The sequence below is a fragment of the Drosophila simulans genome, chromosome 2L, assembly GCF_016746395.2.
Source record: "Drosophila simulans strain w501 chromosome 2L, Prin_Dsim_3.1, whole genome shotgun sequence".
NCBI classification, from domain to species: Eukaryota; Metazoa; Arthropoda; class Insecta; order Diptera; family Drosophilidae; genus Drosophila; species Drosophila simulans.
In genome coordinates this window covers 22,634,454-22,648,362 of record NC_052520.2, presented here as the reverse complement: position 1 = coordinate 22,648,362, position 13,909 = coordinate 22,634,454, and the positions used below count along the sequence as shown (strand labels likewise).

The following is a 13,909-nucleotide window of genomic DNA, read 5'->3' as shown; positions in this document are numbered from 1 at the left end:
ATCTATTTTAGCAAAACGGGCTATTACAATAAACCAGCTCCACTAGCTCCGATTGTAGATCTTCAGTGATCCCTACTTATTCGTTAAATTATATTAAAGCCTAAGTATTCCCTTTTCGTTTTTTGTTTTTTTTTTCGATTATTGTATATCCCGTTATGATCGGACAACCACAGATTTTTATTTTCTTCTGTATAGTATTTTGCGCAAATATATTAATCCTTTTACTCTACGAGTGACGCGTAATAATTACCATGATTGATAATCCTACAATTAGTGCAGCATGGCCTAAAATATGGTGAAACCAAAGACACTAGAATAAAAAGATGAGATGGCCATACATTGGCCAATATTGCCATAGTGACGGCCAATATTGCTCTCTGTCCGCTCTCTTACGCTGAGAGCGTAAGAAATCTAAAAATAGAATTTGCTTGCTTGTGTGAATAAAAACAATAGTTTATGCTATATACTTATGCTAGAAGACGATTTTCGGGCCAAAATCATTTCTGATCGAAGAAACGAATTTACATATTTGGAGTTGTGGCCAATTTCGTAGCAATTGATGATGAACTATCTAAAATAATAATAATTTTAAAGTTTTTTTAATTCGTTTGTTAAAATCGCCGCTCGAATTAGCTACCGTTTACATATTTATATTTATGTATTTTTATTTTATTTATATTATGTTATGTTAATTAATTATGTGCAATTTATGTAATAATCGGTACCCAGGGAACACCACGGGGAGGCCATTACAATTGTAATGGGGTCCTTTATTAGGCCTTCTAGTCGACTTGAAATATTTTAATGTTTAACATTAAAACATTTCCAAATTCCCCAATTAAGTTATTTTGCTAACTATATTTTTTTTTTATATTTTGCGTCCATTTTTCAGTCGCCAATTATTTAAATATTATATATATATATAATATCTCATATATATATGAGCTTAGCTTGCTTGTTTTGTCTATCAGCTATCATCACAGTCCACTTGCAATGCTTAAAAAGGAAAACTTTTATAAGTTTGTTAAACAGATCTGTTCTATGTGCATAACATTCATTATTTTCATAAAACCATAATGAGAAGGCACTACTTTCATTTGTGCACTTAATGCATTGCTCAACAATAAATTTTTTTATACACATTTGTTTTTTATTATTTTTAAAAATATTTCAAAAACTTTAATGTGTAATATTTTTAAGCAATATTTAAATAATAATAACATTATAATAATAATAACTGCAGCGCTCTCCGCTCTTTCTCTCTCGAACAAAAACTCGAGAGAGCCTGGAGCCAACTCTAGAGCCACGGCCAAAAAATCGTGTGCCAAAAAATCGTATGGCGTTACGCATCTTGTTATTCTATTGTCTTTGGTCATACTCTTTTTATTTTACCATACTGATAAGTCGGATATGGGATGTAAGGAGACGATCGAGGTACCAATTAATTGTGGTTCGGTTGCTGCTACTGGTTTCAAGATGCATAATGATACATAATGGCCCTTGCTCCTTTTCCATGTTCCAGTTCCTTTAACGATGATAGAACCTCATTGGTAGTAATGTAGAATTCTTTTAGTTATTTAGTACGGTAGTAGTAGTAGTAGTCACGTTTTATGTATTGTTGGAAAAAGCGAGTTAGAGTCGAGTTTGCCACATGTCGGGTATTGTTGTCGTTGTCAACTAGTATGCTCCATGCGCTGACGTTATTCTCTTCTTTAAGATCGATATATACTATCAATCCATTTTGGATCATTAAGTACTCTATTGGTAACTGAGTCAGAAGATTTACAAGAACAACAAAAACAAGAATTTATGTGGCTATTCTTTAGTGAACAATTTTTCAATAATTTTGGATTAGAACTGAACCTAGCAATGCAGCGATAGCGATGCCTGACCTGTTTCCCATTTTAAAAAGCGGAACAGCAAATAACTTATTACATTAAGGGGGAAAATTACATTGACGAAAAAGACAGTTTGCAAAATATTTAAGAATACACATAGGGACCATATCAAGTCCTGTTGAAAATGAGAATTGGGACTTTTTAAGCTTTCGAAGACATCAGCTTTATGAATAAGTACATTTAAATTCAAATTGGTGTGGGGTGAAGGCTGGGTAAATTTAATATCACTGTTATTGAAAAAGAAAACAACAAACAAGTTGAATATGGAATTTTCATCTGACGCAGAAACGAGTTAAAAAACAACGAGAGAGAAAGCAAATAAGAATTTGCTCATGCCATTATTTGGTCCCTCAAGTCATATATTTACATTTTTTATTCACCCATCAATATGAGTATTATCATCAAGTCACACAGCTCCCGGTTGTCAAAATTCGCCTCCAACTTCATGTAGAATATTAGATATGATTTGAAGATGGACGCGGCAAGGTAGTTGCCCGCGAACTCCTCCGCCTGCACCGTTGTTGCAGGGGGATGTCAAGGTGACACGTTGCTGCTCACGTAGTTGCTGAAGTGTGTTGCGGCGAGTTGCTGCCCACAACACAGTCACCTCGTTGTCGCCTCTGTAGCTGCGGTGTGGTGCAGAGTGCGGATCGGGATCCGGTGGTGTCCACGATCGGTGAATATAGCTGAAGTGACCAACTGGAATAAGCCGGTAGCAGGGTCGTAGCTCCGACTTGATATTCACGGCAGGTATTTTACGATACGAACCTCGTAATTTATGCAAGATATGTTGACAATTGTTTTTCCTAGAACTTATTAATTATTTCAGAACATTTTTCATTTTGACGCTAAACTCATATTTCCCGTGTTCTCCTCAATCAGGACCATTTTATTTTCGTGCGGCTCGATTCGCGAGAAGTAGTCCCGATATATATAAGAGCACAGAAACGAGGAAACCCGTTACTCAGCTAATGTGAATGCGAACTTTCATCATTTTTCTGGGATATTGATATTGGTGAGAGAATGAGATAAATGAGAAAATAATTTCAAAATCGTTCAAAAGTGTGCTTTACGGCGTTAGAGTGGGCGTGGCAAAAAGTTTTTTGGCAAATCGATAGAAATTTACAAGACTAATAAAAATGGGAAAAAATATCAACACATTTTTTAAAAGTGTGGGCGTGTCCAGAATTTGTCTTTATCTCCTACCTCCTGTCTCAGCCTCCTAGCTTTTATAGTTCCTGAGATCTCGACGTTCAGACGGACGGACAGACAGACCGACATGGCCAGATCCACTCGGATCAGGATCTATAGATCAAGAAAATATATATTTACTTTATATGGTCAGAAACGCTTCCTTCGACCTGTTACATACTTTTTAACAAATCTGGTATTCCCTTTTATTGTTTAAATTTAATTCAAATCATCGGATCATCGAATTGCAAAAAAAGTCTGCGCTCTGCGCAATATTAAAACCTGATATACGTGAATTTTCAAATCTCATATGTTAAGCCTGTCTGTATTGCTGCTACAGTATCAGCTATTAATATAAGATAAGTATTAAAAAGAAACGCATTTTTAAATTAGAATTATTCTAGTTTCTTTGGTTGAAAGTTGGTGAAATCGACTTTTTGCTGTGGTTCTGGATTTTAACCGGCCGGTTAATGATGTCATCAATTGAGAGTAGACCATTTGAGTTGGGATTTTCTTTGCATCAGATTGCCTTATTCTGAAGGAGTTACCTAATATAGTACGAAACGAAAAACCGTGGATAACATTGCAGGTGTTGTAACCACAGATATGACAAATGTTTGCCTGTCATCAACATCAAATCATATTTTCATCGTAAATGGTTTAATATCGTTTTCAATGATTGTAATGATTGTAAGTCCGAATGGCAAGAAATGTCCGAATACTGCAGGCATATTTTAAGACCATCTACGTACACAAGAAGGTGTTATAACTAATAGAAGTCATCAATAATTAACCGTAGGTCGCATGTGGACATTGTTGTAATCTTGAAATAAATCTTATACCCAGCGTGCCACTATTGGCAGCTAGGGCGGATGCATGCTTATGTATCCAATAGGAATTTTACATGTGCTTAGCTTACGCAGGAAAACACGTTCTTATCAATGCCAACGTTTCCTCTTAGTCCATCCGCTGTCCTCATAAACAGGTATTACGTGAACGGCCTTTCGTGAACTTGCTCTCTCTGCTGAACTGGAATTATTTCCATTGCCTGCAGCGGGGGAGAAAGTTAATATCGCACAATGGGTAACGATAGTTTGGCATCGCTATGGTGCTGTCATAGCAAATGGGGACTATTGGCTAGCTGAAAATAATTCATCATTTATGGATCTCGATTGATTACATATTGAGATATGAACGGCGTCTTCGATTGAAATTGTTTTGGTAATGACTTAAGATCGATTTTCAAATATTTTTCTTTTCGAAAACTTAAGTTTGGTCTTACTTTTCAGTAGAGCGATTAAAGATTTTATTATCCTCTCTTCCAAAGACCGAGTGATTTTACCAGCCAGCTTCCTTGCCTGGGTGCTAGGACACCGTTCCTCTTAGTTACAACAGTAACATTCGACCCGCTCGTGGTCCATTGTCAAGGACACACAGGCCAAAAAAGGCAAGGCACACAGGAGCAGGAGCAACGCCGCGCAGCAGACGGCGATCACCGGAGGAGTCAGCTGTGAAATACTACAATAAAGCGACTTTATTCTAAAACTCTGTCTTCTCTTTGGTCGGGTAATCACACAAATCATAAAGTTGGTGGGACGAACAGAGAAACTCTCTGAGCTACCCGCTGCAACTTGTAGGGAGCAGAACCATTGAAAACAGTTCGTTACACGATACAAAAATGGTGTCCTAAGAGTAAACGGCCACTTGCGATGATAAGAAAGTTTTACTCATCGCAAGAAGGTAATTTCTGGCAGCGTTCTCTTAATCCTTTGCGTGTGGATGTCCATATTATTGGATTTTTGAACACTGGGTCCTCCAAATGCTCGCATGACTCGCCGGATTCAGCTTTTGGACAATTACTTGGGCGATATTTGTTCAGATTGAGCCAAATACATTTTTTTTTACTTTAATAAGCTTACAAAAAGGTGTAGTTCATGTGTTCTCGGCACCGACTGCACGTCAATTTTATTCATCTCTCTTCTCTCTATTCTCTCACGCTCTTATGGCGTTATTAGAACCGACGACCACTCCGCGCCTCTCGGCCTATTTGTTCTTCTGGCTTGGTTCCTGTACTGCCTGGTACTGCTTCTCGTCCTTTCTCTTCTGCATGCCTCGTCTTTGTTCCTGATCGATGTTGATTTCGTAGTCATAGTCTTGTCAAAACAGTGCCCACCTAGCTACTCGCAACGGAATTTTTTTCTTCTTTATCGTCATTGCAAAGGCATTACAATCCCTGACAATTTTAAACTTTGTTTCCAGGACATACACACGCTATTTTGTCAGTGCTGCAATGACTGCTAGAACTTCCAGTTCGTATGAGTGACATTTTTCCTTACGCGACTTCGTCTTTTGGCTCATGTACATGACGGGATGTAAATGACTGTCTCCTCTATCCCTTTGCAACAGGACTGCGCCGAACCCAAGCTTAGAAGCGTCCGAATGGTCGAAACTGGTTTACTGAGTAAAGTTGTTTTTAACTGTTCGAATGCAACCTTCTGCAACTCTCTATATTCAAAGTTCACTTCTTTTCTCATAAGGTATATACATATATACATTGATACACCTTTATTAACATCCTTCAATGTAAACCATATCCATCCTAAATTAAGAATTTCTACTTGGCCATCCTTCCCACCTTAACCTGGATTCCGTTTACGCCCAACACGTCGACCTATCTGCACATTATTAGATGTTACTGATGCAAATAGCCCATCTAAATTGTTTTTTTTTTGCAAATCCTTTTGCCTTCTTGTTTTCGCACCAGAGTTTTATAATTTCTTTAATATCACACACTTTACACACAATTTAGTTTGATGACAGATCTTGCAAATACCCCGGTTGAGCCCCCAAAATTGTGGCCCCAGGGTTCCATTTAATGACAAAAACTCCTGCGACGACGTTGTATTATTATAATTGTTTATTATATTATTAATAATTAACAAAACGTATGTGTGTGGTTTTTAACTTTATTGAGTTTACAAAAATGTGTGATACATGTGTTACGCTTAAGATCTCGTCACCGACTGCTCGTTAATTTTATTTATCTCTTCATTCTCTCACGCTCTCTTGTGGCATTATTATAACTGACGACCACTCCGCGTCGGCCAATTTGCTCTTCTTGCGTGGTTCTGATTCCTACATGTATATGAAATTTGCGTTACCAACGGAATTGCTTTTATTGCCTTTAAGTTCATATGAATATTGCTAAGCAATATTGTTGTTCAAGAACACACTGCAACAACAGCGATATAATCAAATTTAGAGCCGTAAACAGCTTTGTATACACAATGTATTACCTAGTACTCAAATCACGTCGGGGTCACAAACATGTTGAGCTAATAAGCTAATGAAAGACGATTTATGTGTGTAGAGATTTCAAATGATTATGTTTAGTTTAACAGGAGAACGCTTAGCCAAATATTATCGCACAAATAAGGTAAATTGTGTCTTCAAAGTTGACACTTTTACATTTAACAAATTTTGGAACCAGCAGGCAGCTGTGGCACCCGAGAAAAATTAAACTAAAATTTCTCAAATCCTTAACAATTCCTATTAGTTCGAAAATGTATATTATTATTATCTATTTTAAAAAGACTGCATTGTGTACTTAAAATGTAAGTGAAAAAGGTTCAACTATTTTTGCAGAAATTGTTTATATACAAAACATGTTTCGGTCTGACCCGAAAATTCACGATTGTAAATATGTAAGCAATTGTTAATCATCGGATTATTTATTATTATTATTTATCTAAAAACTAAATGCATTATAAAGCAGTATAATAAGCTTTCTATTCAATGCTTCAAGCATGCTTCCTTGTTTCTTTTGTATACGTTACTCGTAGAGTAAAAAAGTAAAAGGGTACACGAGATTTGTTGAAAACTATGTAACAGGCAGAAGGAAACGTTTCCGACCAAATAAAGTATACATATTCTTAGTTAGGATCAATAGCCCAATCGATCTGGCCATGTCCGTACCTTGTTGAGCTCTAGAGACTTGGCGCAGCGAAAGTTTGTTGACCCATGTTGGCACACCCGCTCTAACGCCCACAAACCACCCAAAACTGTCACAGCCACACTTTTGAAGAATATTTCGATATTTTTTCATAATTTTATTAGTCGTGTAAATATCTATCGATTTTTAAATTGTATTCATTTTATTCCCCAATATCTATCGATGTCCCAGAAATGATGAAATTTAGCGTTCGCATTCACAATAGTTGAATAACGGATGTCTGATAGTCGAAGAACTCGACTATATCATTCTCTTTTGTTTTAACATAACTTTGCTTTAATTATTTATTTATTTATCAAAAATTATGAGACTACAAATTTTATTAATGTTAAATATTTATTTATATTTTATGAACTGTGTTCGCAGCGGCGATGTCAGAATCGGTCGCCAACCCGCGCTGGAATTCTCGTTGTTGTTGGGATTTAACGTTAATTTGCTAATGCACTTATGTTTTTGTCGAGTTATCTCTTCTCTGACGGTTCTCAGGTCTCTTTTCATATGTTCATTTCGGATAAACCAGGGTGCTCTAGTGATTATTCTCTGTAACTTCGATTAAGCCCCTTGAATAATGTCAATGTTACTGCTGAGACACATCCATAAATATTGAAATACTTCCGTTTTTCGAAGGCAATTCATATTTCTGAGGTTATTCGATTGACGTGTTCAATAGCTGCATGATTCTCTTAAAAACCGACCTGGTGCGCTGAAATAGGGTTACGTAGGGGATTATCAGGGTCATCATACAGTCTCATATTTGTATTTATTTTATAAATATGAACTTTTAACTATCTATATTTGTATTATTTTATGAAATATATTTTTTAATATGTATTTTCCTTTTTTGGAAAATTTATGTTACAAATTTCAAAAGTTACTATTTAATTATTTAAAAAAATAGTTTTTATATTTTAGGCGGTGATAGACTTTTTCACTTATACTATTACAAGAAACTTTATTACATGCTTGACTTTGGTTTGAAGCCGTTCACGATATCGTCCCGATTCAGACTGATTCAGTCTGATCTTCTAATCCTTAATCCTGATCCAATCAACCTCGGCCAGAAGATTTTTATTCGAACTTTTTGAACTTTCAGTTATGTTTAGGATAAAAGCTTTAGCTGAAGTTGTTTCACTACATTGTGAAATTGAAATTTGCTGACTGGTGCAGTTTGATTGAAGCTCAATAAGTTGTTCATGGCTTGGTCTCCAAGTGGAGGTTGTGTTTACTTTAATTTTGGTTATTTATCGGGTGGCTAAGTGTTAGCGACAAAAACAAGGGCAAAGCGTGGCTAAGTGTTGGCGACTAAAACAAGGGTAAAGGCAATGCTGCTGAGATTGGAGTTTGAAATTTGTTTATCAACTGGGGCAGATTGCTAAATTTATGGGTTTGATTATTTGCATGTGCTGAAGTGTGGCCGTCTTATGATAAACTTATAATACCCAACAATAACAATTCCAGATCGCAACTTTTTTTGACTTATAGGTTGAAATATTGAAATTTGTCCATTTGTTTTCCATGGAATTAATGAAGACTTTTCTGGGCTTGGTTGTTGCCTCTGACACGGAATACATTTTCTAATCAACTTTTCAATTTCTAAATCCATATTTGGCCACCATACGTATGAGCGAGCCAGCATTTTGCTTTTCAGCATACCAAGATGTGACTTATGAAATTCTTGTAGAATCTGTTGCCTAAGTTTAGTTGGGATAGTGACCCGATGACCCCACATTATACAGTCATATTCTATAGGCAATTCATTGGCATTATTGATGAAGCTACAAAATATATTTTTATTTAATTTTTGTAGTGATCCAAATTTTAAAGATTCACTAACTTTTGACAAGATCGAATCATGTCGTGATTCACGAGCAATACGCGTGAAATTCAATGTGCATGGACTGTTTGATTGTTTAAAGTTGACATAATTAAAATCATCATTCTTATCAATAACTCCGATTTGCGGAATTATGATGACAAGCTATCTGCTTCATTCGACAAACCATTAATGTGTTCAATTAAGAATTGAAAACCAGATAAGATTAATGTCCACCTTTGCAATCGTCCACATGTTATAAAAAAAGCTGTCTTTGCTCTTGCTCAGACCGTTTTTATCGATAGAAAGTCCCAAATAACGGATCTTGGACACGAAAAATTCACATTTTTTGACATTTAATTTAAGTTAACTACTTACTTAAGTTTTACTGACTTCAACCTTCTAAGCTCATTTTTTTAATTTATTATATGTTCCTGCGAACTAGCACCAGTCTAAGTAATATAATCTTGATAAACTACTAAGCCTTGCAAAGTAAATAAATAGCTGTTGCTGTCTTTACACCAAAAGGTAATCGCTTTACTTTTAAAATACCAATGTGTGTGCTCCAAGTACATCTTAGTTAAGATTCCTCATCTAAGTGTAGTTGATTATATGCGTTGCTTAAATCAAGCATTGTATATAATGTGCGTCCTTGAAGGGAATATAAAATATGTCGTCTATTCTCGGCAATGGGTAACTAACATCAATAAGACATTTGTTTAAAGTAATTTATAATCACCACATATTCTAATATCACCATCTGGTTTTAAAATTGGCACCAATGGAGTTCCCCAATCAGAACTGTTAACGTGCTCTAAAACACCTAAGTCAATTAAATCTCTTAGCTTTTGTTCAATTGTATCTTTCCAGGCTAGTGGTAACTGCCTTGGCTTGAAAAATATTGGTTTAAATGCAATGTTACTTTACTTGCGTTGAATAAACCTAAATCGGTTTTAAATACTTCCGAAAATTCATTTTTATATTATTCTGTAACTAAAGAGTATTGCTCGTTCACATGTATGCCGTTTACCTGTATTAAATCAAATTAAAAGGCTCTTTAAAATGTCCTACCAAGCTAAGCTGGACTCGTTGTATTTGTAACTACGACTATCATTTGTTTTTTTTTTATGCCTCGATATTCAATCATTGCATCGTACGCACCAACAATTAGTGTCCGCTTCATAATTGCTTTTTCATATGTTGCTTTTGGAATAAATGTGCAAGGTGCACCAGTGCACTGCAGTGCCGCAAACAACATTCATGTGACATTCATCAACAGGTAACGTATATACATCACAAATAGTAGTAGTTGAAGCCACTTTTAATACTGAAAAATTTTAATTAATTTACTAAATAAATTTCAGTTAACATTTAAATTATTTAATTTTGATACATGAGTTACACATTTTAATTTACAAACAGTTGCCCGATGCCCCCTTTTGCCACAATTACGACAGTCATAGCCTTTGTAATTGCATTCATCAGAGTAATGCTTTCATCAGCCACAATGCGTAAATGCCTTTTTCTGCATGCCTTTACATTTGCCTTTCGTCTTTTTGCCTTTGCATTTGCCTTTGCCTTCGTTGTGTTTCGCCTTAGATTTGCCCTAGAAACACATAATGGTGAGTGTGGACTCCACAAGCTATGTAGGACACAAGGGCGTCGCCAGGGTAGGGCAATGGAGGGCAGCTGCCCCCTCCTCGACCTAAAAGGAACGTTAAAGAAATGTTATATCTTGCTGACGTAATAGGCAGGCAAACTTAGGCAAACTTCCCTTTGTTTATTTACGCTATGTACTGTTCTTATTCTCTTAGTTAACCTGCCTCAACTTCTATCGATCTGCTTCCCATACATAAGCTGCTTGCTAGGTGCTTTCACTAGGAGTTTCCAGTGTTGGAATACGATTTTGCAGAAAATTTTCTACTGGGTTTTGAGTTTTTTTTTTAATGAGTTTGAGATATTATATTCATTTTCTGGTGGTTTGGCGAAAAGACGATTTATAAAAGTTTCATGAACTATATTCGCATAGTCATAATTATGGTGTATCATTTAAGGACGATTTTTAATGTTTCATGAAGTATATTCTATATTCGAATAGTCATAATTATTGTGTATTATTTAGCAGCTATCAGAAGTTTCTAAAAGCAAGTTTATAGTTTGTAATTACTGGGGCTTCTCCCTCGTTCGCTCAGGTCCTCCATTCGTCATCCCTCCCGTAAATGTTATTCGAGCTCAAATCCAAAGAACCGGACTAGTGGCTTCTCGATGATACACCCTTTTCCACCTCATTCCATTTTGTGGCAGTCGACTCCGGCTATTTCCTTACGGCTTTGGACTCTAGCAGGCTTGGTTGATGGGTCGGATAATACTGTTCGGCTGTGTCAGCATCTGCAGGTCCGAGCGTAAGCTCCTTGGCAGCTCCGAGATGTCCAACTGGTGCTTGAGCACCACCATGGTGGCCAGGGTTTTCAGAGTGGACTCAAAGTCGAGCACATGCAGATCGCTGCAGTCGATAAGCGCCGCACTGGGCGGTAGAACTCTGCCCGCCTCTTGAGTGGGTGAAACAGCTGCCGGCGAGCTGGAGGAGCCGCTCCTCGGACTGGTGCCGCCAAACAGAAACATCCTAGTGCCGATCACAATGGCGCACTGTCTCCGCCGCGCCGTCGGCGCTTTGCCGTTGGCCCGTATCAGGTTCCACAGCTTGGTGCGCGAAGCGAAGGTGTACAGATCGTTGAATTGCTGATCCAGCAGGCCATTATAGCCACCGAAGACTTCATGTCCAGGTAGACGATCTCGTGACAGTAGTTCTCCTCCTGGCTGTGGTACGGACTGTGCTAGTCGCCATGCCCGCCAAAGATGTACATGCGCTCCTGCTCATAGACCACCGACGCATGAAAATCTCTGTAGCTGGGCGGCACGCCAAATGTCTTAACATATCGCCACTCCATGGTGTCCAGATTAAAGGAATGCACATCGCTGCTGAGCTCGTTGATCTCATCGACGAATCCACCGAAGATGTACATACTATTGCCAATGACACAGGCCGAGTGGCCATCCCGCGCTCCGGATAGACAGCCAGTGACCTTTGGCCTGCTCTGCAGCTGCGAATGAAGGCCACACAGTTGTAAACGCTGATATCAGACGCTAGCTGCGCTACGCTCTGCCAGTTTTGCCAGATGTTGAAACGATACGAAGCGGGAGTTTGTGCGCGTTGATTGGAAAAGTGCCGTTAACAGCATGATCCAACTACACAGGTCCCGCCACATGCATGGAAAATGGATTCGATTGGGGGCAGTGCAGAACACGACGAGTTTCAGACGGAGATCGGCGGGACCTGTGTTGTTGGATCATGGTTAACAGCGCGCGTATCTAGCCTTAAAGTGTTGCGTTATACACTTGTACAAAGCTAGCAATTCAATTCAATTGTGAAAAGTTTTCTGGAAATAAAAACATTTTGTTGCATAAGCCCAGCACGTACAAACAATGGACATAAGAAAATTTTTTGGTAAGTACGTATATAGTAACAAGTAACAAACAAGTAAAAGCGTTGAACTAAGTCAGGCCCGATTATGATAAGTAAATGGTTCATGCCGTGGGTATGAGTTGACCTCAGAAATCAATGTTTCTGTTTTGGCGCTATTATTTTACAAAGTTCGTAAATATTTTATTGGTTAGCTTTTTAGCAAAAAAGCGCAAACTATGTGACGAAAGGTGGAGAAAGTAACAACAATGACGATGACAAAAAAGAAACGAAACGAAGAAACGAAAACGAAATTGAGAGAGCTGTGCCTGCTCCCGACTTACATAGGTATTGGTATATCTAAAGGTGCTGCGGTCACTTCAACCGAAATGGCAAGACCAAACTTATCGGAAGATTTAGCCCAGGATGATTGCAATGAAAACTATATTGGCCGATATGTTGGTGCTCATCGCTCTTATCCTATGAAAAAAAGACCGAACTGCTCAAAAAATGCTTGACACCGCCCAAGACGTATAATTTTTTCCTGGACGCAAAGAATTTAAAAAGAAAATTCAACTATGCTTGGTTAGAAGCGTATTCGCCATGTTTGGTATATTCACTTTGCCAAAAATGTTCCTTTTGCAAATATCGCGCTTTATTTCCGCCAAATCCCAATTCATTTCACGGAGTATTGGGTTCTTTTGTCGTTAAGCCATTTTGCAAGTTTAAAGATTTCCACGAACATAGAAAATAACACATGGAACCACACTTTCATAAGACTGCAAGAAGCTGCTAGATTATTTCTAGAGAATGTGCCTGTGGACGCACAAATAAATAAATACTCCCAAAAAAATAGAAAGGTAAATACATCTATAATGGTGTTGCGAGGCAAGCACTTCGGTGAAGGAATTGTAGGGGACTTATACAAGCTTAGAATAGACGCTGGAGACAATGTTTGAAAAGAGCATATGGAGCATGGAAAAAGAAATGTAAGATTTCGATCAGTTGAAATTCAAAATGAAATCATCAGCCTTTGTGGTGAAGTCCTAAAAAAAACAGTTTATACAATTAGTTCAAAATGCAGACGCATATGTCGTTATAGCTGATGAAACTGCTGATGTGTCTGGAACAGAGCAATTGTCAGTAGGGTTGAGGTATTTTCATGAAGGCAAAAACGAAGTCCAAGAATCGTTTGTCGGCCTTGTGGAAATAAAAACGTTGGTTGCAAAATGCTAAATGCTAAATGCAAAAGCTAATGCTAGTGACGATTTCTTAACTAAAGCAGATCTCAATCCTGACAAATGCGTTGGACTGGGATTGAATGGCTGCTCAACAATGGCTGGAAAGGAGGGCGGTGTGCAGGCAATCTTACGCAAGAAATACAAGAAAGCTTTATATTTTCATTGTTCGTCGCATAACCTAAATTTAGTCATCAACGTCCTTAATGCACTGCCAGATATTCGGAAAACCATTGGAAAAACGAAAAACATTATTACATTTTTCCGCGAGTCTGTTCTGAGAAGGAATATAATTCC

At 37.6% G+C, this 13,909-nt stretch overlaps 1 protein-coding gene, 1 long non-coding RNA gene and 1 pseudogene across 5 annotated transcripts in view; 2 read left to right on the top strand and 1 right to left on the bottom strand.

Annotated features, from left to right (window-relative positions):
- Window positions 1-13,909, top strand: part of LOC6739590 (scavenger receptor class B member 1) — a 112,844-nt gene that overhangs the window by 5,338 nt on the left and 93,597 nt on the right. The window lies entirely within an intron of this gene.
- LOC120284701 lies at window positions 1,334-4,634 on the top strand. Its single transcript, XR_005543883.2, has 2 exons — window positions 1,334-4,310; window positions 4,379-4,634. It is a non-coding gene; the product is annotated as an uncharacterized LOC120284701 (long non-coding RNA).
- Window positions 11,252-12,051, bottom strand: LOC27206412 (annotated as a pseudogene).